Here is a 26,038-nt window from a genome sequence, read left to right as displayed (position 1 = left end):
AGAAAGAACCACACTGAACAGCAGCATTTTTGGCCTTCATCAAAAATAGTGAAAGAGTGAAGCTACACCAAAATAAAAGAGCTTGTGAAATTCTTAATTTTTTTTTTGGTTGCTTTAGTTATACTTGTTTTATGCAGAAAACAGTACCTGTTCTGGAAATAAACCCTTAGATATTTTTATTTTTGTATATATATGCCTTTGTTTTAAAATGCAAGAGAAACTTTCTGAACTCAAAAAATCCTTTTTTTCTTTTGGAATAAAAAGACATAAGTGTGTTGACCAGACAGGAATGAAAGAGAAGTCTTTTTGTGGTTCTCTACCTGCTGACTGTTGCTGCCTTTCTTTCATAAATATTCACAATCAACTGAAGTCCTCTTTGTAGATCTAAGAGGAATTCTGGGGTTTGTGTATTAAAAAAAAAATATTTGGATTCTACTGAGAAGAGAAAAAGCATATCAGAGGTGCTGTCTATGGCAGCTGTCATCATCTTTTTTGTTTCTGGGAAAGAAAATAAGACATTTGCTTTCTGTGAAAACAAGTATTACAGTTTCCACCCAGAAACAAACAGGTATTGGTTAAACCTGGATTTCTGGGCAAGTTCACACTGCATTGCATTACAGACATCCAGGCAGGCAGCAAGTAACTTAGTGCACCAAATGACACAGCAGGAGTCATACAGAGGGTTCCTTAAAAATCCACTTCCCAGAGAAGTGGTTGTGGAAGCAGCTGTAGGATTTAACCAGGCTGGTTGACTGTTCCCACTGGAAGCTTTAGGGCTGGAGTCAGTGGGAGCTGATTTACAGCAAGACTTCCAGCTTTTCATCAGCCCACCCTACAGATACAACCAGTTAGGAGCAAACACTCTCAGCATAAGCAAATAAAACTTTAAAAAAGAAAAATTAAAAAAAACAAAAAAAAAAAAAAAAAAAAAAAAAAAAAAAAAAAAAACAAAAAAAAACAAACAAAAAAAAACAAACAAAAAAAAAAACAAAAAAAAAAAAAAAAAAACAAACAAATAAAAAACCCCAGAAAAACCTAAACCAAACCAAACCAAACCAAAACCACTGATGAAAAGGATGGCTCAATCTAAAGGTAGCAACATCCAACAAGTACATTTATTTGAACAAACAATTGCAGTATTCTGAAAAATGAAATTTCCTGTTGGCTGTCAGGAAGGTAATACCCTCTATACAGTAGGCATTGGGAATAACCTCAAAATTTCTTTATTCACCACCAAAGAAAGAAACCTTCACACCCTGCCCCTGGGCTGGTTGCTGGGCAGGATGACCAAAAATGAGAAGTGAAGATACACAGGGGGAGAAGTCAGCAAAAGCAAGAGAAAAAGGCAGCTCAGGAACACAGAAGAGAATCCACTAAACTTTCTCTGATCCCCAAATGCCTTAAGAGATAAGGTGAGAATATATTTCTTAACACCTTATGGGGATGTAGCCTCATTTGATGAATGACACAGTGGAAATAGGGCCTCTACCTATACAAACCCAAACCTTTCAGTCTATTTTATAGCTCAAAGAGAACACAAACAGTAATTGTGCAGTAATCACTTCTTCACAAACATCCCCTCACCAAGTGGATAAGGCTGTATCATTCATTTCAAACAGCAGAAATGAAGAAATCTTACAACTTCATTGTAAGACCCCCCTGTCATCCAATCCATCACCCCTGCTTTGCAGTCAATAACATTGTTCTGCTTTTTTTTAAGGACTGGGAGGAGACCATGCTCTTGTACCAACATCCTTCCATTTACATCTCACCTCTTTAGAAACCCTAGAAACACTCCAGTAGCCAGATTGTACTGGGAAATATTGATTGAAGAGGCAAAAATGAAATCCCAATAGCCAACATCATTTAAGCTGACTCGATGCTTCTGGAAAGAGACTTTTTTTAATGAAAACCAGTATGAGAGAGAGAAAAAAAACCAAAACTCTTTGACAGGGTTAAAGCATGCATGCTGCTAAATAGACTCTTTGTATAATTAGGATTTGCAAAGTGGCAAAACACAATCCAATTAAGTAAGTTAGGTTCATGTGATTAACATCAGCCTGGCAGTATTGCTCTCATAGCTCCCCAATAGCTTTACTAATTAGGACATTACTAAGCACAGACATCTGACCTTGCTTCAGCCACTTCAGATTAGGGTTTACTCTTCCAAATCCTGCAGCAGCCTCACCACTTGCTTCTTTCCTTTCTTTTTCTACTGATGAGCACTTCCCTGTGATATTCTGTCCCTTTGGAAAGTCTTCACTTCCAAATAATTAGTGCCCCTCTGCTCACTGACTGAAGAACCATAAAGAAAACCTGAAAAAAATATTGAAAAGCTTTCAATAGGGATGTTTTTTTCTCTGAATTTGGTACCATACTAAAAGCAGTGTAGCCTAAGTAGAAAAGTGGCCAGGAAGTGATTTTAAGTTTCAAGTAGCAAAAAAAAAATAGCATTCTCTTTACTTGCCAAAGAGTAATCTCAAGTGGAAATGGTGTCAAGTGCAAATGGTCTCACAAATATTGCTCAACAGCAACTCAGTAATCCAAGCAGAGAGGTTACCACAGGGGAAACAGTATCTGGGATTTCAGTCTTGGCAGCATCCCTGACCCATGACAAAAGATGAACCAGAACTGGTAATTTTGCTTCCTCTCCTGGGCTGCTGTGGGTGGGACTGCAGCACTTGTGATAAAGGCACAATTATTTCTGCTAACAAGAAAAGCAAAGACTTTCTAGATACTGACTTACACATTATAGATTTATGGCCAAGTGTCCTTAAAATGACAGCCAATAGGCAGAATTCAAGAGCAAAAAGTTGTACTTTGTTCATATTTTTTTGACAAAGAAATTGCTTAAGCTAGAATGCCTCACCTGCAGTCTATGAATTTATTTATTAAACAAATCAAAACAAAGCACTCTGCTTTTCAGACACTCGACTACACATTTTGAAAGTATTCAATAGTTTCATTTCCAGTGGGAAAAATATTTTCTTAAACTGTGTGGCCAAATACCTAAATATATATCCCTGAAATAAAACTTGAGATGAGTTTGAAAAGAAAATTAATTTCAGGCTGGAGAACAGAGCAAGAGATAGAGATAGGTAACATGATGTATGAAATTACTGACTATTTTAATGCGTTAGGAGCTGAGCCAGTCTAAGCATTTTCAACCCAAAGCATTTGCAAGAGGCTTTAGATCAGGCTTATAGTTGTCAGGACTTCCAAAGACAACTCAGGAAAGAAGGGTTTTGCCATGGATCTATTATGGCTTAGGTAACTTTATAGAAAAATGCAGACCAGATACTGATCAGGTGAATTTTCATTAAAGAGAAAGTGGAAACCTACTTTCCTCTGTGCTCACATTATCTGTGACTTTCTGCCCAAGATCACAGTTGTAATTTTTTTTATTATTATTATTATTTTTGTCTCTTCTTTGAAGAGTATGATTTTGAAAGTTTGATGGAAGTAGCTTTGTCCCTCTTTGTCCCCTGCTGTCCCACTGTGACTATTGCTCACCCCACCTCACCATCTTCCTCCTCCTGCCAGGACATGGGGAGAGAGGGGTGCCCTGCAGCCAGCACATGCTGGGGACACTGGTCATAATTAAGGTTTCCAAGACCAAATGTATGAAACCCAGCATTGCTTCACCTGAGAAAGGAAATTTAAAGAATTTAAGGAACAACACATCTCCCCCTCACACTGGGTACCACAGCCCAACAAGCCTTCATTTAACAAGAAATATAAAATACCCAGTTGCACCAAATCTCCCTAAATCTGCTTGAACAGAGCTCCAGAGGGGAAGGAAAAAAAAAAAAAAAAAAAAAAAAAAGGAAAAAGCATACGGCCAGAAAAGAAACAAAAGCAAATAAGTTCTAGTAACCCTAACCACGTAGTTTCCTGCCCAGGGAGCCACTGCTAAAGGAGGATTTGCATCTGAGAAGGAATTGTTGAATTAATTTTCATGAAATACAGTCCCTAGAGCAGACACCAGTGACCTTTCACCTGGATATTAACTTCAAGGAGAAATACTCCTTTGATACCCTGCCTTGAGATAACCAATAAAAGCTCAGCTTTCCTTGTTATATTTCCACTTTGTGTTTTCTGCCCACAAATGCAGCTGTCATCTATAGATCTTGGGGGAAATTTTCTGCCCACAATTGCAACTCATATCTATAGATCTTGTAGGAAATGAAGGAATGTGCCTTTATTGCATTGTCAGAAAACAGCCACTTAAAGATGTGCTAAAAGCTGAGTGGTTTATATGGGTGACAATCAATTAATTTATTGTATTCTTGAAATTCAGAGGACACAACAAGAAATCTTTCCTTAATTAAAATCAGCTCACTGAAAACATTGCAAGAGAAGATGATGGCCTAGAATAAATCTTTAATTTTATGTAGTGACACTACATTACTTTTACATTCCACTGCATGCATATAAACTTAATATATGGTACTTTACACTGTGCACATTAAAGACACTAGGGAATTATTTCAAGATACTTTCTGTGTTATTATGGAATAGACATTCCATTGCAATTGATGGGATATAAACCAGTAGTTATAAAGTAAAGCATTAAGAATTTTGGATGAACATTTGTTATAGCATTTTCCCAAAAAAATTATATATAAACAAATCGATTTTATAGGGAGCAATTAGTAGCAGAAATCTTCAACATTTTGCAAGCTAAAAATACTTTTTCTCAGAGAAACATGATTCTGTACAGTGTTTAGAATGAACTTAACCAGTAAGTAGGATTCAGCAGCAGCTCTTCCTACACAACCCTCACATTCTTCTCTTTTTTGGCCCAAATTGGTGGACAATTTTTATTGTTTTATAGAGCTTCATTTTGCAAAAAAACTTAAATATTTAACAGCAAAAAGGCGCTGAAAATGTTGAGGTCTTTGCCTTCCCTTCCCCTTTCTTTGATCATTTTATACACAATTATATAATTGTGTATAATTATCAACAATTCTGATGATATCTTGAAAAATTTAAGACTCACGTAAGTGTTTTTTTAATGAAGCCCAGGACAGAGCACATTCATGTTTTCACCTTTGGGATAAGTATTTTACACAGCAGTCATAATTTGTTTAGCATCTATTTGTCTTATATTGATCTTTCTGAAAGAAACTACAGCTTGCTTATTTTTTTTCATTCCACAACAGCAAATAATCATTAGTAAGGGGGTTAGATAAGAGGCTCATAATGGTCCCTTTTGGTCCTAAATTGTGTCCCAGGTATGAACAAAACATTCCTATCTTTGGTTACTGTTTGAAAGGGCAACATTTTAATAACTTTATTTAAGAATATCAACTGAAAAGCAGAAATAGTCTGCTTCCTCAATACATTCTGGAATCCTTCACAAGAAAAATAAGAATAAATGCAGGGAGGCTCCTTATCAGCACTATGCGAGTCTGTCCTCACAAGTTTTCCATCATGCCAAGATCATCCACTCCCAAAACTTCAGCCCTTGTAAAGAAAAAAGTACAGCAAAGACTTTCAAAGTGTGTGGGGGGGGGAGAATCAGTTCTGAGTTCTAATATCATTTTTTCAATTTGAGATAAGTAGCTTTACTAAGTAGAAATCACTCCTCCCCTAGCCACAGTCCTTAAAAAACAAACATTTTAAATCTTATTTTAAATATACTTTAAAGCTGGCTTAATAAATGTCCTTCCTGCTCTCTGCTCCTCCAAAGAAGGGGTTAATCACAGTAAATAGAAAACCTAACATGCTTACACTCTCCATTAACAAAAATATAGTCCATATACATATGGACTCCATAAACAAAAATATAAATATAATTTACAGATTATAAAGCAGAGTGAGGAACCTCAAGTGGGTCTTAAGACCTGGAACACCAAAATTGCAAATTGTCACCATCGCCACTCATGATGCACATATTTGCAATTTTGCACATATGCAAATAAATACCCCCCACTATATTTTTTACATATCCCTGTATGCATGTCCCATTCTATATTTTTACATATATGAAATTCATCTAAGTTTATATATGAAATTCATCCCTGTATTGAAGCAAACATGAAGAGCACCTTGTGCTTTATTCCTCCACTTGCAGAATAATGCATTTTAAGATAGTGTCATGTCATGGATTAGTTAACCATATCTTGGAAATGTGGCAGAGGTTGATCACATCTGTTACTAGCAGTAGCAATCTGGATTTTATAATGCTTTTCATAAAAGAAACCTAGAAGTAGTCAGCCAAAAACCTGTAAGAAGCAACCATGTCAAGCCTGTTGGTCTCGCTCTGTGCACAGTTGAAATGTGAGAAAGCAAAAGCATTAGCAGTGCAAAACGACCTCATACAACCAAAGCATACCTCACCCAACTGGGAGATTGTACACAGTCCTGTCCAGGGAGTAAGAACAAATCATTCTTTCATCTCTGAATAATTTTTCTGCAACGGCAGGATTAGCTTTAACGAAGGAGGTTTTGCTTACAATGCACTTGAAAAGGCATGAAAAACCCATGCAGTGACCCAAACTAAATTCCAGCTCCAGCATCATGTGTTGATGTCACCCCCTCTGTCAGCAGCAAAGTTTTTGTAATGAGCAGGGTTTGTTCTCCATACAAAAGATTCAGGATGTGCCCGTGTGGAAGAACAGTGAAGAGGCCTCATTCTGCATACATTTAGGTGAATGATCAGTTCTAGAAAATGTGCACACTACACATCTCTGTCCTGGGTCTGGGAGCAAGAACAAAACCTCAAAGCAGCTCAGAAGGAAAAATATTATAACTCTACAGCCATGTCTTTTATTATAGGCATAATAACCAGGTACTAAGGGAACCCAGTGACTCTGAGGAGGATGTACCAGCCAACATGACAGATTTTTTCCCCACTCTTGCTTGCTTTCATCACTCTATTGAAACTACTTCAAATACTCAGAAGGCTCCTTCTAATTTCCTAACGTTATCAAGCTAAGATTTTGAGCCAAGGAATGAGTTTTAGCCCATCTCTCCCACACCTTTAGTACCTGTTGAGCCCCACTGCTAAGGTGAGGCAGCATTCCCACTGCTCCCTTGGCACTGAAATAGCCAAAGCTCTGATGTGTGGGGAGGCTGATGTGTTTCCTCTGCCTCACAGATCAACCTGACCAGATGAAACACCTTCAAGGAGACAGGCCTTAAAGACCAGCTGCTGAAAAGTGATAGGAAACAAGTGCTTTTAGGTATATGCACAGATTGTAGCCATCTGGGAATAAATCGTGTGGTCACCAACCCTGTGGGCTACCAGGATCCAGAGCAGACAGATACAGGCTGGAGTTGCACACAGCTTTTCCAGGCTCCCACTTCTGAGTAGATCTGAACTCTTCAGACAACCTTAACCACCCCCCTCTCCACCTCCTATCTTTATGAACATCTGTCCCTGATACTAAAGCTGTTAGCATGTATTTTTTCCTACCATTTCTGATTCCTGACTTACCTGTTTAGCATCCACAGTGAGGAGCTTATCTAAAAGAGAAGAAAACCAATGCAGATAAAAGTTTAAATGCAGCCACGTGCACTACAAGATTAGCTGGGAAAACTCAAGACAACATGAATTACCATTCTGAAGTTTTCCCTAATTCCACTGATGACCAGAACATCATAAGCTATAACATCAGCATAACCCTTGCTTTGCAAAGACTGAGCTCAACCACTTGAAAAATCCCATTGGTTTTCGAGTGGATGTATCACTTACTTTAAATTATCAGGGATACAATACTAATCCCCAGAAAATAATAAATGGAGCTATCCTGTCAAATTTTGATTTAGGCAGCCAGCAGCACTGTGCCATAAGATCTTAACAGGATTTGAAAGTGTCCCCTCAGCAGGCTGCCATAAACATTTTGCTTCATTTTGAGAAAGCTGACTAGTACAGTTTATACCAGATAAGTCACACCACCCCATTCAAGGACATTTCTGGGGACTGGGTGCCAGAGAGGAGTTCAGGCTTTGGAACTGCAGCTCTACCAACTTGAATACTATTTAAAAAAAATAAAAAAACCAAAAAAACCAAAAAAACCCACGCAACAAACAAACGAAAAAACAGCCCACAACTTAGCACTTTACTTTCTTCTATCAAGTGCTCAAAGTGTTGATTTAGTACTTTCAACAATTCTTTTGATCAGTGACCCAAAAAGCACACTAAAAACCAAGCAGTTCCTAAAAAATACAGTCACAGGACAGAGGCCTTGGAAGTATTAGACAAATATCCCTCCATATAAACCACATTTTTCCATTGAAATGAAATAATGTAATCTGAAATGCAGCAGTCAGCACAACACAACTATTTGCTAAATCTCAAAGAACAGCATCAGCACTCCAGCCCCCCAAAAAAGTAAAATGAACACATCACCATCCAGTTCTACAGAAACAGGGGTATGGAGGAGACAGGAAGGGGAGAAAGGGACAAGAATGTCTTTTAGAAATATCAGAAAAGATTAATAGCCATCCCCAGCTTTCCAAGTTCTCTATCTTCTAAGAACAAGCAGTAGAAAAAAATATTTTACTATTTAATTGCTGTGTAACTTAAAAAACAGGGTCACTGTAACTGTTTGCTCATAATTAACAACAAACAAGAGAGGTTCTTATGAGGCAACATTAGTGTCTTGATATTTTTATATACATATATTAAAAAAAAAAAGACATACTTGTTTCCAGAAATTAGAAAACTTGAAAAATATTACAATAAGCATAGGAGAGACAGAATGTCATGCACTGAAGCTGTTTTGCACAAGTTTTTACAATAATAGCAAACGTTTCTTCATGTACCCTTTTGGCAGCCTAATTTTCCCAACTTGACACTGAGCAAGCTCCAGTCCCCAAGCACTTTCAATGGGATTTTCCTTGGAGAAAGTGCAGTCAGCACTGTCCTCTCTGGAGTCTGATTTTGCACAACACCACAGTCATGTTCCTGAACCACTGCTGTGGCTTCCAGGTCCTCCATGACTTAGGGATAATGGGAAACAATCAGATTAATAGGAGCTGGATACCAGGGGTGCCAACATGTGAGGATGGCCAATGTCATTTAAAGCATATACTTTTGGGAATACTGGGATTACAAAGGAATAATGTAGTATTTACATTCAATACTGAGCTGGTATATATGTCAGAAACCTCAATCTGCAGAGCAAGTTTACTGACTAAAGAGGGTAATAATTTTTTTGTTTCATAATAAAAGCAAATCCAAATTTTATAAAAGTTTCAGATTTTACCACTTGAAATTAGGCCTAGGTTGGCATTGTTTAGAAGATGTAACCAGGATCTGTATGCACAAGTATAATATGATCTGGCTTTCCTAGTGCAATACAATATTTGTACAAAAACAAATTAACAGCTACTAAAACTGTTCCATTCCCCTGCATTTCAGCCTCTGCTTAGGAACCAGTGTTCTCTAACCCTTCCACCAAAAGACATAAATTTTAATAGCCAATTCTTATGGAAAAATGTGAGGCTAGCCAGTTTGGCTGCTCTCAATGGAACTGGCAAAAATTGAGATTCCACTTGCCCAGTCACTATCAGGATGTATCTGCCAGGCAGGTCCCACACAATGGGTGTCCAAGCCTTTCCTTTGGAAAGCTTGCACTGCTCCCAGGATAAACTACAGGAAGCACTCAGACCACATAACATGGCTGGCAGCAACCACCATCCAAAATACTAATAAAGACACCCAGATGCATCTCTGGGTAGCAGAAGTTTCTAAATATGTTAAATATTACATGTAGAGGTCTGATAGGCAATGCTGTTGTCAAGCTATGCCAGGGTAGCATCTAAATCCTCAGAAACAGAGTTGGTTTGCTTCTTAACATCCCTGTTAGCATCCCTTTTAATTACTTATTTTTCCTTTTAATTTTTTTTCTTTTTCTCTTTGGGGTAGGGGGCAGGCTGGAGAAGGTTTTAAGATGTGCAGCTCCTAAAAAGCACCAAAAGATCAAACAGTAATTTTCAAAAACTTCTGTCATCAAAAGAGATTTTTTTACACTTTGAAGATATACCCTGACACACAAACCACAGGATATGTTTATGGTTCAGCTTTCCTTCTCTCTCTAAAACATACTCATGACTGTGAATCACTCTGTAAAATCCTCATGATTCCACACCATTATGGTACATGAAGCACATGAACCATGGGAGCAACCAAGCCTCTTTGTCCATATTTCAGGCAGAACCCTAAGTTTTTACACCACACCAAAGAAAACCCTGAGCTGGGAAGCAGAAAAAATTTGGCAGAAGGGGAAGAGTGAAAAAAACACCACTCCTCATTGCATACTGACTGCATCTGTCCCTGGGATGTATATGAGACTGATTTTGCCTTATGATTTGACTCTATCTGGTCTGAAAACATAAGTTCACTTATTATCTTCTGTTTTCCAGATAAGAAAAGTATTTGAAATGTTTGGGGTTAGGGGAAGGTGGTGAATCTTAGGAAAAACTAAACTTTAGGGGAAGACATTTAAAAGGAAAGAATCTGCATACTACTAATCATGGCTTTTAGCTTTAATAATAACTTGCCTGTTCATTTACATGAGGTAGGGATGTGTGTGTTCATAATTCTTCATAGAAGTGACAATGCTAATAGTTTTGAAAAACTTGATGCTATGTTTTAGGACATGGCTTTTTCCATTAACTCTGAATGTCACCGAGGCAAATTTCCAATATTGTTTCCCTATAAATGTGGCAATTACAGTAGATGGCAAATGTTTCTGTATTTTTGTGGCAAGTACAGTTCAAACCCATCTTCTACTTTTCTCCTGTTGAACAACAGTTTTGAGAGCATACAGGAATTCCTTGTGAGCTCCTAGCAATAAAAAGATGAAAATAGGTGATTGTTTCTTGCTATGGACAAACTCTTTTTCTTGAAAGGGACAGAAAGCTCAGAGAGCTGGAAATGCATTACAGGAGCTGGTGCTGCTCTCAAGGTCACTTTTGGCCCTTTGCCTCAGAAGGCTACCCAAAAAAAGCTGAAACATTGCCTTAGAAGGATACAATTAAGTGATAACATCATTGCCTCTACTCTGTCCAACTCACTTGTGATAAACTACCTGTTCTCCAGCCTCATAACTCAGCCACTGAACATCCAATTATTCTATCATAAAACACATGGGCAATGGTATTATTGTCGTTGGTATTATAATTCCTACATGAAAAAAAAAAAAAAAAAAAAAAAAGCTAAACTTCAGTGAAAATAATAATTACCCCTCAACTCCTGTTGAAGTGGCAGCAGGTAAGCTGAAAGAGTAAGCTTGAAAACAGATGGAAGTCTCAGTGACAAATATATTAACACAGTCTCGTGTAAATTACAGAAAAAAATAAAAAATCATCACTTCTTCAATCTTTCTTCTCCTTTCTTCCAACAGAAAGTCAGCCACTCAGAAAGACAATACTGCCCCAGCAGATTTTCTGCATCCCCAGGAGCCCCTCATTTAACTGTGCCTGAGGAAAACAGCAAAGTTGGTGCCTGAGACTGTGGTTATATTGCCTCAACCTTGCCCTTCTAAATAAAATACAATATCCTACCACAACTTATAGCAGGGTTACAGCAACAAGATTTTAATTGGAACAGAGGGAAAAGGCAAATCTCTGTCACAACAGCACCACCTGAAATTTGTCCCCATGTTGTCTCTCAAAGGTCCTTTTTTTGCAGGGAGGGCACGCATCATTCCCATATAAATACAGGATGCAATTTCTTCTTTATTTCTAGGTATTTCTCTGGAAATCCAGTGGTACTGAAATTCTCAGCCTATGAAATGTAAAATTATGCACAAATTAGTAATATTGATGGCACCACCAACTCTTGTCTCAGAGTCCCAAGCTGTGGGCTACGTTGGTGACTGAGGCCTCATCCACAGAACTATTCAGTGAGTCCTGAGGATGCTCTGAGCAACCTGATCCAGTTGAGGATGTCCCTGCTTACTACAGGGAGGTTGGACTACACATCCTTTAGAGGTTCCCTTCCCACTTAAATTACTCTATGATGCTATGATAAAATTGGATATATTCACAAAAATGCCTGAGAGCCCAGGCACCATAATCTGACATCAAAAAGGAGCTACTGACCCCTTTATAGTGGTGTTTATTCTAGAATTTAAGTGGATAACTGTCCAGGTGAGAAAATCCTATGGAGAGAACAAAGGTTTTGAAGCTATTTTCTCCAGTTAGGTCAACATTTTGCCTCTGTATGTACCATCACACTAACTTTGTGGAATAGTATAGATGCCACACTAACCTTAGATTCTTGTTGCAGGCAGATATCTAAAAATAGATAATGCCTCTAAAAATAGATAATACCTCCATGTGTTTTATGGACCAGGAAACATTTATGCAAAGTATGGGATGCAAAGGAAGATTTAATAAGAGCACATGAGAATAAGAGTTTTTTGACAATTTCTTATCTTGTTAGTAGCTGGAAAGACAACAAGAATTATTATATGCACTTCATGAGCACTTGTGGAAAAGCATACCAAGCTCCTAAAAATCAGCCCTTCCGTGGATGATATGTAAAAAATGATTCATAACCATTTCTAACACTTCAGCCTTCACTCAATCTATGAAGCACTAGCACCATAACACAGGTTCTATCACCAGAAATCTGTGCAGACACAAATTCAAAGCAAGCCAGAAAAGCTACTTTTGTTTTTTTGGTTTATTTTTTTTTTTCAACCAGCAACATCATCTCTTCTAAAGCCCCAAGCCCTCTGCTACCAGGTAGCTACCACCAAAACCTTCCTGCAGTCACAATTACTTCTTTGCACTGGGTAGGAGATGAACTCCACACAAGGTGCTGGGGTCCTGCTGTGCCTGTCATTAGAGCAACTGGAGTCACTGGATCTGATTCCAGTCTGCCATGAATCCTGGGACATCCACCAGTTTCACCCTCAAGAACACCATTGCCAATGGAAGGGGACAGAGTCAAGGTATACATCAGTTGTAGGTGTTTGGAAACAATACCTTAGCCCCACAGCTAAAATTTTTTTATTATTTTTTTTTTCTGAATGCCAGCCAGACCCCAGGTTTAACCCTACCACACCCACAATTTCATGGTTCCTTGTTTTCCAGCTCTGCTGCCTCAGTCTTCTGCACTGGGCATGAGATGGGCTACAGATGGCACAGGGCTGCTTCTAGATCACAAAAAAAAAAAAAAAAAAAATCCTGAGATTTCTTCCCAAAGCTATGAGAAATTTGCTTGTTCAGAGATTTTCTTCAAAAATACTATCTATTCCCATTCAAAATATTCCAGTTAAAAGGACAATACTGAAATTCAAAATTATCTGATTCAGTGATAAATTTGATAAATTTCCTATTCATAGAAATCATAGCAAATTTGGAATTGGAGGGGACCTCAAAAAATCATCTACTCCAACCCCCCTGCCAGAGCAGGGTCACCTACAGCAGGTCCCACAAGAATATATCCAGGTGGGCTTGGAATGTCTCCAGGGAAGGAGACTCCACAACCTCCCTGGGCAACCCTCACAGGGAAAAAATTCTTCCTACCTACTTTTTACACTCCTGCCTGGAGAAGAGAAAGAAAAGAAAATCCAAGTGGATCTCAGCATGGGAGGGAAATTAGAGGTGGGCAAGGACAGCTCTAAGCACAGCTGCAGGGAAGAAAAAAAGACTTGTGAAGGTGTCTTGGGGAGGGCTGCAATCCATGGTCTTCAGCAGGGACAATCAGCAGGTTCCAAGAGGCCTTTTGAAGCTGGCCCACCACAAGAGAAGGTCAAAGAACAAAACATCAGGAGTCAGCCCAGTAATTTTGCCTTTCAACCTCAGGGGGAACCACCCACTCTTTTCTCCATAGCACTGATACTTTGTGTGAACTGGACAACGTGTGCTTTCAAGTACACAGCATGAGAGAGGATGGAGATGCCAAGGGTGATGTCAACCCATCCGAGAGCACCCGGAGCTCTTAGAAACACCACAGGACTGCAAAAAGTCACAAGGAAAAGACTAATTTCAGAAATGCCCATTTTTCCTTACTTTGATGTCTCTTTTTATTTGAAAATGGCAATTCTCCCTGGTTTCTGACATTGTTCATTTCACAAACATGAGATTACTAATACTAGATAAATCCATAGACATTAGGCTTTATTATAATTCTAAGCTTCTACAAAGTCTTTTCAATGCAAAAGAGTGACATACTATAAGAAAAATAAAAAGAAAGAGAAAAGGAAGGAAGAACTATCTCTTTGCCTGCTGATAGGAGAGAATCAAGCATACAAGAAGGTGTAAGATTTACCCTTTGCAAAAATCCTGGGCTGCAAAACCCTGAGGACAATAAAAGGCAAAGACATGGCCTGTTTTTCCTTACTGTTCATAATTCTTTCATGATAGTTCAGTATTGGACAACACAGGGCTTTAGTGTCCCATGATATATTGCACCAAAGGATGGAAAGGAGGTCTCTGCTTTTTCTGAACACAGAATACATCAGCTTCACCTCCTCGAGCAACCAGCTGCAAGGTGATATGGAATCAGCATACCCAGACATCACTAAGTCCCCAGACCATGTGTGTGTTAACTCTTAACAGCAAAACTTGTAGCAGCACCATTTTGCAGTGCAGATCATTGCCAGCTATGTCTGCTGAGCAATCCTAAAGGCTTTTGTTAACAGGAAAGCTGGAGAGGGAATTTCTAGAAGGGCAGTAGTGATAGGATGAGGGGCAATGCCTTTAAACTAAAGGAGGGGGATACTGACATTGGGTATTAGGAAGAATTCTTCATTGTGAGGATGGTAAGAAATGGGCCCTGGTTGCTCAGGAAGGCTGCAGATGCCTCCTCCCTCCCTGGAAGTGTTCAAAGCCAGGTTGGATGGTGCTATGAGCAACCTGATCTAGTGGGAAGTGTCCCTGCCATTCAGGGAGAGTGGAATGAGATGACCTTAAGGTCCTTTCCAACCCAAACCATTCTATGATTCAACAAATGTGCTCAGCACAGGTGAGCATGCAGTATGAAATGTAAGTAATGACCTGAAGTCCCAGGATGCAGCAGAGAAAACCAAAGTATTACCCAGTTAATATTCCTCACAGAAGACATTAAAGTGTTTAAAAACCAGCATGGCTTGCCTCCTGATGGACACCTGTAGCTTTGCAGGAAAATATTAAGAGCTGAAAAATTAATGCCATTTATGTACCTGCTTGTGGGTGCTGCATCCTCACTCTCTAGTGAAAAAGAGAATAAAAAATTCAAATCACTCAGTCACTTAAAGTGTGCTGGCTCATATATCCTTCCTCCTTTGAAGCTTACATCTGCAGGGGCATCAAAGGATGGTACTTTGTTTTTGGTTTTGTTTTGTTTTTTTGTTGTGGCAGATCTAACAAATTAATTTCTTCTGAAAGATTTTAACAGGCTCACAAAAGGTCATAAGAGTATGCAAAACAGCTGGATGGGCACAGAAAAGCATGAGCCTCCCTTGCTGCAGCATCTGAAGGTGAGGCAGAAAGGAATTGTGGAGATGAAATGACATTGGGAATTTAGTACTGTAAAGATAGAGACAGTTTTCATTGCAACTGCAGAATGAAGAAGTCTGTAGATATTTACAGGCCCTTCAAGAGACACGAGTTTGGTGAAAAATATACAAACAGGATTGAAATTGGATTTCTAGAACCCAGGGCAGCTTCAGAGATATGGGACTGGTTGATTTCCCTGCTGCAGCAGGTACCACTTGCCAGCTTTGGCTGTAGTTCACAGTGCTGCCCCAGGGACTGGAATGTTAATATTCAGAGGAAGGCCAGAATCTGGGTTTTTTTAATTATCTTTCATAGATAAAAAAACTAGGAATGATTTTGCACCAGATTCTTGAGAGCTTTTAAAAATTCTACTTAGGGGGGGCAGGTTTTTACCAGCTAGAATAGTCACTTTGGGTGGTCATGTCTGAGAACATATCAATGGCAAAGTATGACAGAGGTATAGCCCAGGTTTTACAGATTTTTTCCACATATTTTAAAAATAAAGCAATGCAGTAAGAGGCTGACTACATAGCTCTGTGCTAGACTCACTCTGGTAGATTCATAACTACACTGGCAAGGCTCTAAAAAGAAATCTCTTAATAAATCTAAATGCACCTAGATGCTTATTTCAGCTTGTTAACAGAACCTGAATCATCATGTTGATAGTGGTTTAAATGAGTCATTTTTGCTTGTGTAAGTGAAGCTTGTTAAATACCATGACAAGTTTGCTCCAAGGATTTGTAACTGACCCACGTCTTGCACAGCTGGAAGGGGCTGGTGTGATCAGTGCTGCACCCAACCTGACAAAGTCATCAAGCCTCAGTTTTAATAATAAACAGCACACTAATTGCCCGTATGGGGCAAAACAAACAGGGATTTTAAAAATAAAATGTAGAGAAAAAGGCAAACTACAGGCTTAGACTTGAGGTGGAATCCAAGCTCTTGCCCTGGCAATATGAAGTATTAGACCTCCAGAGATGAGTAAAACCACAAAAAGCAATCACCCTGACATCAGATATTAAAAAAACCTCTAAAAGGTACCTCACTTGGAAAATATATTTATAACCCCAGCACAGAGGAATGGCTTCCCACCATTGTGTTGGGTTTTTTTGTTGTAAGTAAAGCTGATGTCGATTAAGTTCTGCTAAAAAACCCCACTCCATACTAAGGGATCTGTTTCTCTGACACACATTAGATTTTAATTTCTTCAGTCTATTCAAGACATGGCATTTGCACTCCTGGAAAGCATTGGGTACCCTCCTGTTGTGGAAGTACTGAGATTTGGGAGAGTGATGTGCAATGAAATAAAGCTCAGCCAGCAAATGCACAGTAATCCTGTTTCCAAACTCATGGCAGACTTTAGGTGAGCTGAGGACTTCATCAGAAGAGCCTTCACTGCATATTAAACCCCAAGCAAAAGTTCTGCCACTCCTCTGAAGCTAAAGGAAGAAAGAAGCTATTTAAAATTCAGAATTCTTCATGTATGAAAGAGCCAGATTAGAACAAACATGCTAACTCAGAAAAACAATCCTGTTTAAGTGGCTGTTCTAGACATATTAAATTGGAAATGTGGTTTTCCTCCAAACATCTACTTCCTACCAAATTTCTTGTGATTTCCAGCAAGTTCAGGTCACCTACATCCACACAGCATCCTGCATCTCCCTCTGGAGCCTTCATCTTCTGCCCATGGACAAAGGAAGGGGAAAGGAGGCAGCAAGGGGGATAAGAGGACAGCTATAAATCCTCTCCTTGATCTGTGATGCTGAGGAAGTGCTTCCCTGTGCTATGGAATTTCTCTCTACAAGGCTGTCCCAGAGACAACCAAAGCCAGAACACCCCAAAACAGGTCCTGAAAGAAGTTGTGGAGCCATGGACTGCAAAATCACACAAGACTTTCCCTGCAATGACAATGTTTTAAAACAAATCCCAGGGGGATCTCCCAGCTTCTTCAAGGAGGGAAAAACCCAACCACAGCTCAAGAAAATTCCACTTCAACATAATCTAGCCCAGTTATTTTCATACATGCCAATGTTTTGTTTGAATTCCTGCCATGCTGGTGGTTGATGGAGGCTGTTTCCAAGCTGGAGGTGCTCTCTGGGCCAGGTTTCAATGGTTTGACCTACAAGGCACTTTCCTGGGTCACTAAACAGGCCAGCAACAAACCCAAAAGAGAGCAGCAATAGCACAGCACAGACAGGAGAGGGGCAAAATATTTTCAGCAGGGAACAGAAATATCCCTGATGGAAGGAAGCAGAGTCACAAGGACATAGATTCTGTCTCCAATTCCTTGTGCTCTTGCTTTTTCTGCCCCCTTCTGTATTTGTGGGGAAGAAAAACTTGTCCATCTGATTTTTGCATACTCCATCTCTCTTCCTTTGCCTTCATTTCACTTCAAGCCTCCATCCAGCCCTCTCCATGAGTTGTCCCCCTCCCCAGTGGGACATGGCAGCTGATGTACACCGGTGGCCAGCAGACAGATCCTGTGCTAGCCATATGTGTCCTCACTGCTTTGTGTCCACTACTGCTTTGCAAGTGACAGACTACATGATTAAAAAAAGCACTGGGAAGCACAGTCACTGCTCCTTGTACAAACCATGTCCCACTCCTTGCAAACTTTAGTTGATGACTAAGGAAATCTGCTTTGGAGTTGTGTGTGTAGCAGGCAAACAGTCATCAGAATGAGGGGTGAAAATACATGTGTTTAATGTGCTAGCCACAAAAAAAAAAAAAGCAACCCACACCTTTCATTTGCATTTGGAGGAATGAAAGATAAAGGGTGCACTTTGAAGAGCCTGAAGAAAAGAAGACAGCAGGGTGCTGGTAGCTTGGTTACAAGAGGATCTTCAAATGTAGAACATCAAGAGAGGAGAATCTGAAGCATATTATGTGTTTGTAGCAGGTAAACAAGTTTCCTGGCTTGGTATAGCTGGGCTCTGATATTACTGTGCTTTCTGCAGCCTAGGATCTTCTGCTCAAGAGGGCTGACAGATAGACTGGACTTGAGAGAGAGCACTGGAAGTGTACTGGTCTGTAACCCCCACTGCTCAATGCTTTGCTCACCAATACACAACACAGCAGGGACATTTGCCTTAAACAGAAATTACAAAAGTAAATTTTCCTCATTTGAATTTCAAATATGATTCAGTGGAGTGGCAGAAATCAACAACACACATTTTACAGCACACTTATCCCATAAGAAGCACTTCACTGTCTTTTCAGTTTTGTTTTTCCTCCTTGCACCTAAAACTTCGTCAGCAGAAAAATCCATAAGAAATTATTTCCTTCACATTCATCAGCATTTCTTCTAGATTATTCTTTCTTCTTTTCCATATTTTTAAAATTAATCTGCCTCTTCACTCCTTATCTCTCCCCTTCCTAATCCCTGGCTTTGATTATCCATCCATACACCCTGTCAGATGGGCTTTGTTTCTTCTTTCTGAGGTAAAGACAGACCTTGTTTTCTTTGATTTTCTTGCTATTCTTTCTCTGCCAGTACAGACAACATTGAATGCCAAAGCCATTGCACAGTCTAAAGTAGTGACTTTGTATAAACACTTCTCAAATACATTTTCATGGGTATTTCTTCTATCATTGCCTTAAAATAACATTATATGTTCACTTTTCCAACTTTCTCTTAGTTATTTTATCTGATTTTCCCACTGCATGAGAGCAGATTTGCAGCTATGCACAAATTCCAGGGAAAAAGAGGGGCTGTTGAGACTTGGTGGGAATTAATCCACACCCAGCAAAACCAGGTTTGGAAGCCAGTGTTCCTGTTGGATGTTCAAGGGCTATCTTTAAGGTTTGTGTCTAATCCCACAACAGAAAGGGCTTACAAGATCCTAATACACTTTGCTGTCTGCTTCCAAGAAACAGCATGCACAGAACTCTGGAAGTTGAGACCCTCAGTTATCTGCTGCCTGTTAGGACTCACATTTTAAGCTATTTTTTCACTTAAACCAGCAGCTGTGTGCAATACACAAACATATGTTCTTTCATAATAAAAAGTAGGCCTATATCATTATTAACAGCAGCTTTCCTTGGTTCCAGTGCTGTTTTAATCACTGCAAATAACACCTCAGTCTTCCCTCTTTCAGAAGACTGCTGATAGTCTGGAACTACTCTGGATTTAGCAATTAAGACAAGATGATCACTCATTGAGTAAGAGAAAAGAAGTCTAGGATGTTGCTATGAAACCACAGTCCCCCTGTCACTCTCTGAATCATCACACACCCCAGTGGAAGCTGCCTTTTGATTTTGCAAACTGAAGAAATTGCCAAAGCTAATTTACACCCATTTTCAGAAACCATCACATGTTCCTCTTGTGAATGAGGTACCTCAACCCAGTCATGGCCATCTCAGTAAAAACAGGATGTGGATAAGTTAACTGCACAACCTGAGGTAAGCAAGTCATAAGACTACAACTTGAAATGGGGAAGTAGTGAAAAATAATTCCTCTCTGTATGGGCACATCCGCACAGATTCATAACTTAATTTTGGAGGCACTAATCATGAGTAACTTCAGAAGAAGAGGCAAAAAGGGCTGTGACACCTCAAAAAGAGGCACAGGTCATGATCCACCATGGTACCAGCTCTCAACAGACAGCACATTTCTCAACCCAGCACACATTGCTGCTTCACCCAGCATCCATGTGTGATGCGGCATCTGCCTGGCTGGATGGGCACTTGCTGGCCATGAACCTTAACTTGACAGAAGCAGATTAAATCCATTTAAAAACTGCAGAAGACACCATGACTACCATACCATATTTTAGAGTGAGAAGGAAAAGAGCTTCCAACAGAAAATACCATGCCACAATACTTCGTGTAGTTACAACGTAATTATCCAAGCTGGACTTAGGCCAAATATCAGAGCTAATAAACTTCCTACTGTGAAAAGTAGCAAGAAATTTTTAGTGACAATAGGTGATTAGGACCATGGGTTAAGTTTCACACTGCAGTAGCTGAGATCTTTGCTTCAAGATTGCTGCCAGCAATAATTTTTAATCATCATGAGAGCAAACAACTTTTTCTTGCCATACATTGTAAGTATCTCATAGTGCAGCCCAGGTGTTTTAACACTGCAGTACCACTGAAGGATTAGGAGTTTACATCTCTGTAATATATCTATTACCAAGAAAAAACAATTTAAAGTGTAAATTCAGAAGCTCTATCAGCCTTCAGGAAAACAAACTGATTTTTTCCAAAAAAAGCCCTGAAGAGCAGGACCCATGCACAGCTTCAGGTGAGCCATGCTGTTGACTCCAAGCTTAAAATCACATTCAAGCCAAAAATTGCATTATGTTTAGGGCCTAAAAACCATCCTCACACTACTTCTGTACTCCATTCATTTCATGACCTGTTTTCCCATTATGAAGGGATGCAAGAACTCCCCATGCTGCCTTCCATTCTATGCATTATAGAAATTGCTACCTAAATTGTATAACATATTCCAGAAATCTTAAAGGCAGAAGTCTTTATGCAACAGCAAGGAGCTCATCAGAAGATATTTTTTAAAAATCCTTCATGGAACCTCCTGTGGAGAGTTGCAAAGCCAGGCACACACCTCTGGGCCACACAGCTCTGCAGGAACCCTCCCACCCTCCTCACCCCAATAACACTGGGGGAAAGAGAGAAATGCTGAGAGCATGGCTCTGCTCTACCTTCCCAGTCAGCTGTGCAAACTGTGCAAAAATCTTACTAAGAACAAGGTTTTAATCTTGTTCCAGTACCCTTTCCCCCAACCCCATGCAGGCAGGCAAGCCAACCCATCTCCTGCCTGCCTCTGCTGAGCCTCAGAAATTCTTTGTTGTGCTTCCTACTGTGTTGCCTGTAGCCCCGTGTTTTTCCTTTGAAGGCTTGCATCATAATCCCTCTCTCTATGGTTTTAGTGCTTCAGTAATGGGTTTTCTTTGTCTTAAGTAAGTATTTTTACAAACCTAAAAATGTTTTTTTAAAGGATCTTCCCTGTTTGCGAGCCACTGCACTGTGATGCAACACATTGTTCTGAAGTTACTGATGGAGGGAAAAGGTCTCAACAACAGAACAAGAGCACATTATCAGAATGCTCTTCTCACCATTTTGCTTTGAGTATAAATCCATTTCCTGAAAACCCCTTTTCTTTTTGCAGTGTCAACTGTTTAGTGATGCACCACCAAAAACTGAAACAACGCTTGCCATGAAATACAGATATTTATATTCAGAAACACAAGAACTTGTAACAACTTATCTATTCTTGAAAGTATGGAAGAATAATAAGAAAACTTGCATTTTAAATGTTGAGTCCTTGTTGTACCAATTTTATCTTTCAGCAGCTGATCTTAACAGAAATGGTTTTGCACAACTTTGTGGAAACAAAGCAGATCAAAACTGAGTTCTGAAAACATCTCTTGCCCTGTTCTGTTATCATTTGCTTTTTTGTGCACCAGATGGGCAAGGTGGGGTCAAATGCATTCAGAGTACAGAAAACTGAGGCTCAACATTGCCTAGGTCATGCAGCACAAAAATTAGTTCCAACCCTATAATCTGAGTGACAAAGAGTAGTTCAACTCCATGAAGCTCAGCCATGCTAGAAACCATTCTCTCACTGCCATATTCCAGCATTTTTAGTTGATGGGATAAAGAAAAAACATCACAGAACTACAAGAACTTCATGGGGCTCATACACATCATGGGGTTTCCCATGAATTTCTTCATAAATGCTGACCTTACAACCAGGTTCTTGAGCCAGACTGACAGTGAAGACCACGTTCATCTGGAAACACCAAGGGAAAAATGTTTCCTAGCACAGCAGCATCTGGAAGAGCCCTGTTCCCACTCAGACAAAAGGTGACCCTGCCCTAAAAAGACTCCTACACTTAAAACTCAGTTTATAAATGAGTTGGGAAGGTTCTGACATTCCCTCCCTGAACTAGTGGCTTTGGTTGTTACCCATGGGGCAGAGGAATGAAGGGGGCAGGGAAGGAATGTTGGTAATTTATGTTTATAACACAATGAAAATCTACCTGGAAACAGGTAAAGCAGAGAATGTACAAACCTATTGGGAATTAATGCTTAAAGGCCTTTGAGAATTAAATTTCTGCTAAGGCCTCTCTTAGAATATGAAAAATACTTTGAATAAAAGCCATTTCTGAAAATGATGGAGATTTGCTGCCAGAAAAATTTGTGCAGGACCTTGCAGAGCAACCTCATTAAGCTTATACCAATTCATATCCCTCTCCATCATGCAGCTGTTGTTCTGGACCACTTTATACCAGGTTTCCCACTCAGTAAAAGACATCTTTGTTAAGGAAGCCTTCTCCTAAGATGGTTGGGATACCATCTAATAAAGTTAGATGAAGAAGTAGAACAGTGATGCAAAGGGAAAGAGTGGCAAGATATCCCTTTAGGATCCATCCACAGAACAGGATGAGGAAAAGATAACAAAAGTTGACACTTTGAGCCCACATTTAAGGAGGCTGTGAGATGGAAGAACTTGTTCTCAATCTAAACTCTCTTCCTTCCTGTCTGTCCAAGATGATGACAACCCATCCCAGGAACTAAACCATGCATTAGCATCATTTAATAGCCAACACAAGCAGCAGCATGTTTAATGCATGCTCTCCAGGGCTGATGGCAGCTTCATCATCAACACCTAAGGCTCCAGGACCCTGCCAAGCACAGCACAGCTCCAGGCAATCAGGCATAACCCCAGTCAGAAAATCATCTTTCCTACCCTGTTACTTTTTTCCAAGCTATTTTCAAAGCATTCCAGTGTGAAAAACTAAGTTCAGGGTGAAGAACACCCTGTCCCAAACCACTCTGCAATTCTCCTGCAGTGCTAAAGGTGGCATTTTGGTCTTTGATCTATTACTCCCATCTGCTGTCTTGCTGCAGCCCCTGCAGCAACCTCACTTGTGACCTGGCAAAAAGGAGATGAGTCCCTTGGTCCCTGTATCTCTTACTCATTCTCACAGGATGAGCTGGGGGTCATCTTGAGAGAAGCACAGATATAAATACAAACCATCAGTATGGCAAAGGGTTTGCTGCTCAAAAATGCATCTATCCCTGAGGTATCACAAAACCATCTATTTGATGAAGACAGGGTGTAGGCTGCCTGGGCAGGAGGTGAAGACTCCACAAAACACAAACTGCAAAGAGTAGCTTCTTTTTGTGTGACACAAGGCAATGTCATGTTGGCCCTACACTCTTCCTTTCCTCCTGGCCAACTTCTCAAGCATCTGCCACAGCCCAAGAACCCCAACCCAGAATATCCTCTCTAGAATGCTAGAAACAAACTAAAATTTGTGCAAAAGAATGCAGGAAGAGACCATAGGAGGTTTGGAAAAATAAAAAAAGGTCAAGTGTAGGTTCAAGGGCTAGAGGAGATACTGGCAACCTAACCTGGTACCTCCTGCCAGTCCCAGGAGAATGCAAGGAGAATGATTACAAAGCTCTCCCACAGCAGAGGTTTCTTTCCTGAAAGTCACAAGCACATGATTGGACCAACAAAGCAATTCAAAGGGGCAAAGAAATAAATAAAACTATGTTTCCCATTGGTTTGAGGTGTAATGACATCCACTTCAAATAAAAGAAAATTTCCAAATATCCTTCTGACTCAATGCCACAGGAGGGAGCTGTGTTTCACAGGCTCAGGCTGTTCCACATCAAAATAAAGCAGTTTGAAAAGATATCCAGCCAACCAACCCTGGGGGGTTTGATAGGAAAGACAAGAGGAATATACAGCAGCAACTAAAACCCAGCAGCATCCTTTCATCCTGAACCACCCAAGAGATGAGAACAAGGACCTTCAGTACAAACCATGTCAGTGTGTTTAGCCATTCAGATGAGACACATCCAGCCCACAAAAACACAGAAGGGTGGTTTTGTTTTTTTTTTTCATGTCTAGCATAAAAAACTATATACAGTGATAAGCAATAAAGCAGATGAGAAAACACAGTGGCAGAGAGATCTGATTGTCCCAGAGACTCTCCCATCTCTCTTCTCATCATCTTCCAAGCATCATTTAAACCTTATGTTTTACTACAGCTCTGAGTGCTCAACACCCTGGAAAACTGCACCAGTAAATTAGAGGACTCTTTATGTCTACTTGTAGAGAAATCCTTCTTGTTCTGGCTACCACAAGCTTCCATTTGCTGCAGTATGGCTGTTTCTCCAATGCCTCACTCCTTAGGGTTTGGGGAAAGATCAGTCCTTGGAGAGACAGGAACTTCACTAAACAAGTACTTACAGGCCCATTTGGAAAAGGTTTTGTCAAACTGCATTCCCTCTGTTTGAGCTCAGACAGAACTGCAAGCCCCAAATCCCCCAATATGCCCCTATTAATATTTGGAGAATTAGCTGTTTTATTAGAGAAAAAGGCCAGGCAGCCAGGAAGAGATTTGGTGAGCTCAGAATAAAAATAGTAGTGAGTATTTATTCATCTGTACGTTTGTTTATCTTGGATAGTTTTTCATTGATTTTGCTGGGGCTTTTCCACATCTCTAAGCTTGAAAAGCTTTTAACAAATAAAGGTACCGCTTTGTCAGATGGGCTGTTTCCAAGCTTTGGAAGCAAGAAGCTCCCTTTAACCTTTGTGGCAAGTCCATCAATAAAAAAAAGAGGTGATTCAAAGGGGGCAGAATTCTATCCTTTGCAGTACAAAGCAGTATAATCACACATCACCAAGGAGTGCAGGCTCCTTTTCCTCCATATTCACACAACACCCAAATAAAAGCAAGACCCAGACATATGCCACAGGCACATTTAACTGTGTCCCAGACTTCTGAGCAGGCAACATCACACTGGATTACTGTAGGACAAGAAGTGATTTAGAAGATGGTAAGCTGGACTGAAGTAGCTGGACATCTTATACTTCATAGAATCATAGAATTGGCTGGGTTGGAAGGGACCTCTGAGATCATCAAGTCCAACCCTTGATCCACTTCCCCCGTGGTTCCCAACCCATGGCACTGAGTGCCACATCCAGGCTCTTTTGAAATATCTCCAGGGATGGAGAATCCACCCCTTCCCTGGGCAGCCCATTCCAATGGCTGATCACCCTCTCCAGAAAGAAATTCTTTCTAATGTCCAACCTAAACCTCCCCTGGCACAACTTGAGACCTCTTGTGCCCTCTTGTCTTGCTGAGAGTTGCCTGGGAAAAGAGCCCAACCCCCCCCTGGCTCCAACCTCCTTTCAGGGAGTTGGAGAGAGTGATGAGGTCTCCCCTGAGCCTCCTCTTCTCCAGCCTCAACACCCCCAGCTCCCTCAGCCCTTCCTCACAGGACTTGTGCTGGATCCCTTCACAGCCTCCTTGCTCTTCTCTGGACCTGCTCCAGCACCTCAATCTCCTTCCTGAGCTGAGGGGCCCAGAACTGGACACAGGACTCAAGCTGTGGCCTCCCCAGGGCTGAGCACAGGGGCAGAATCCCTTCCCTGGACCTGCTGGCCACACTGTTCCTGAGCCAGCCCAGGATGCCACTTGTCTGAAATCAGACAGGACCAGAAAAACTGGGGGAGAAGGGTGTGTTCTGAGAGGAAATTTAGCAGATGGGCAATGTCACTAGCAGAGGAGGAGGAGTGACCACACTCAGCTATCAAAGCTTCCATGGC

General features: G+C 40.3%; 1 long non-coding RNA gene across 1 annotated transcript in view; it reads right to left on the bottom strand.

Moving 5' to 3' along the window:
• Positions 1-890: 890 nt before the first annotated feature.
• Positions 891-26,038, bottom strand: part of LOC139800243 (uncharacterized) — a 69,214-nt gene continuing 44,066 nt past the window's right edge. Inside the window, exon 2 of the long non-coding RNA XR_011727674.1 lies at positions 891-1,035. This is a non-coding gene — a long non-coding RNA (uncharacterized lncRNA). The remainder of the gene's footprint in view (positions 1,036-26,038) is intronic.

This window comes from Heliangelus exortis, chromosome 10, assembly GCF_036169615.1.
Source record: "Heliangelus exortis chromosome 10, bHelExo1.hap1, whole genome shotgun sequence".
NCBI classification, from domain to species: Eukaryota; Metazoa; Chordata; class Aves; order Apodiformes; family Trochilidae; genus Heliangelus; species Heliangelus exortis.
Note: the sequence above shows the minus strand (reverse complement) of the source record. Positions and strands in the feature narration are given on the sequence as shown.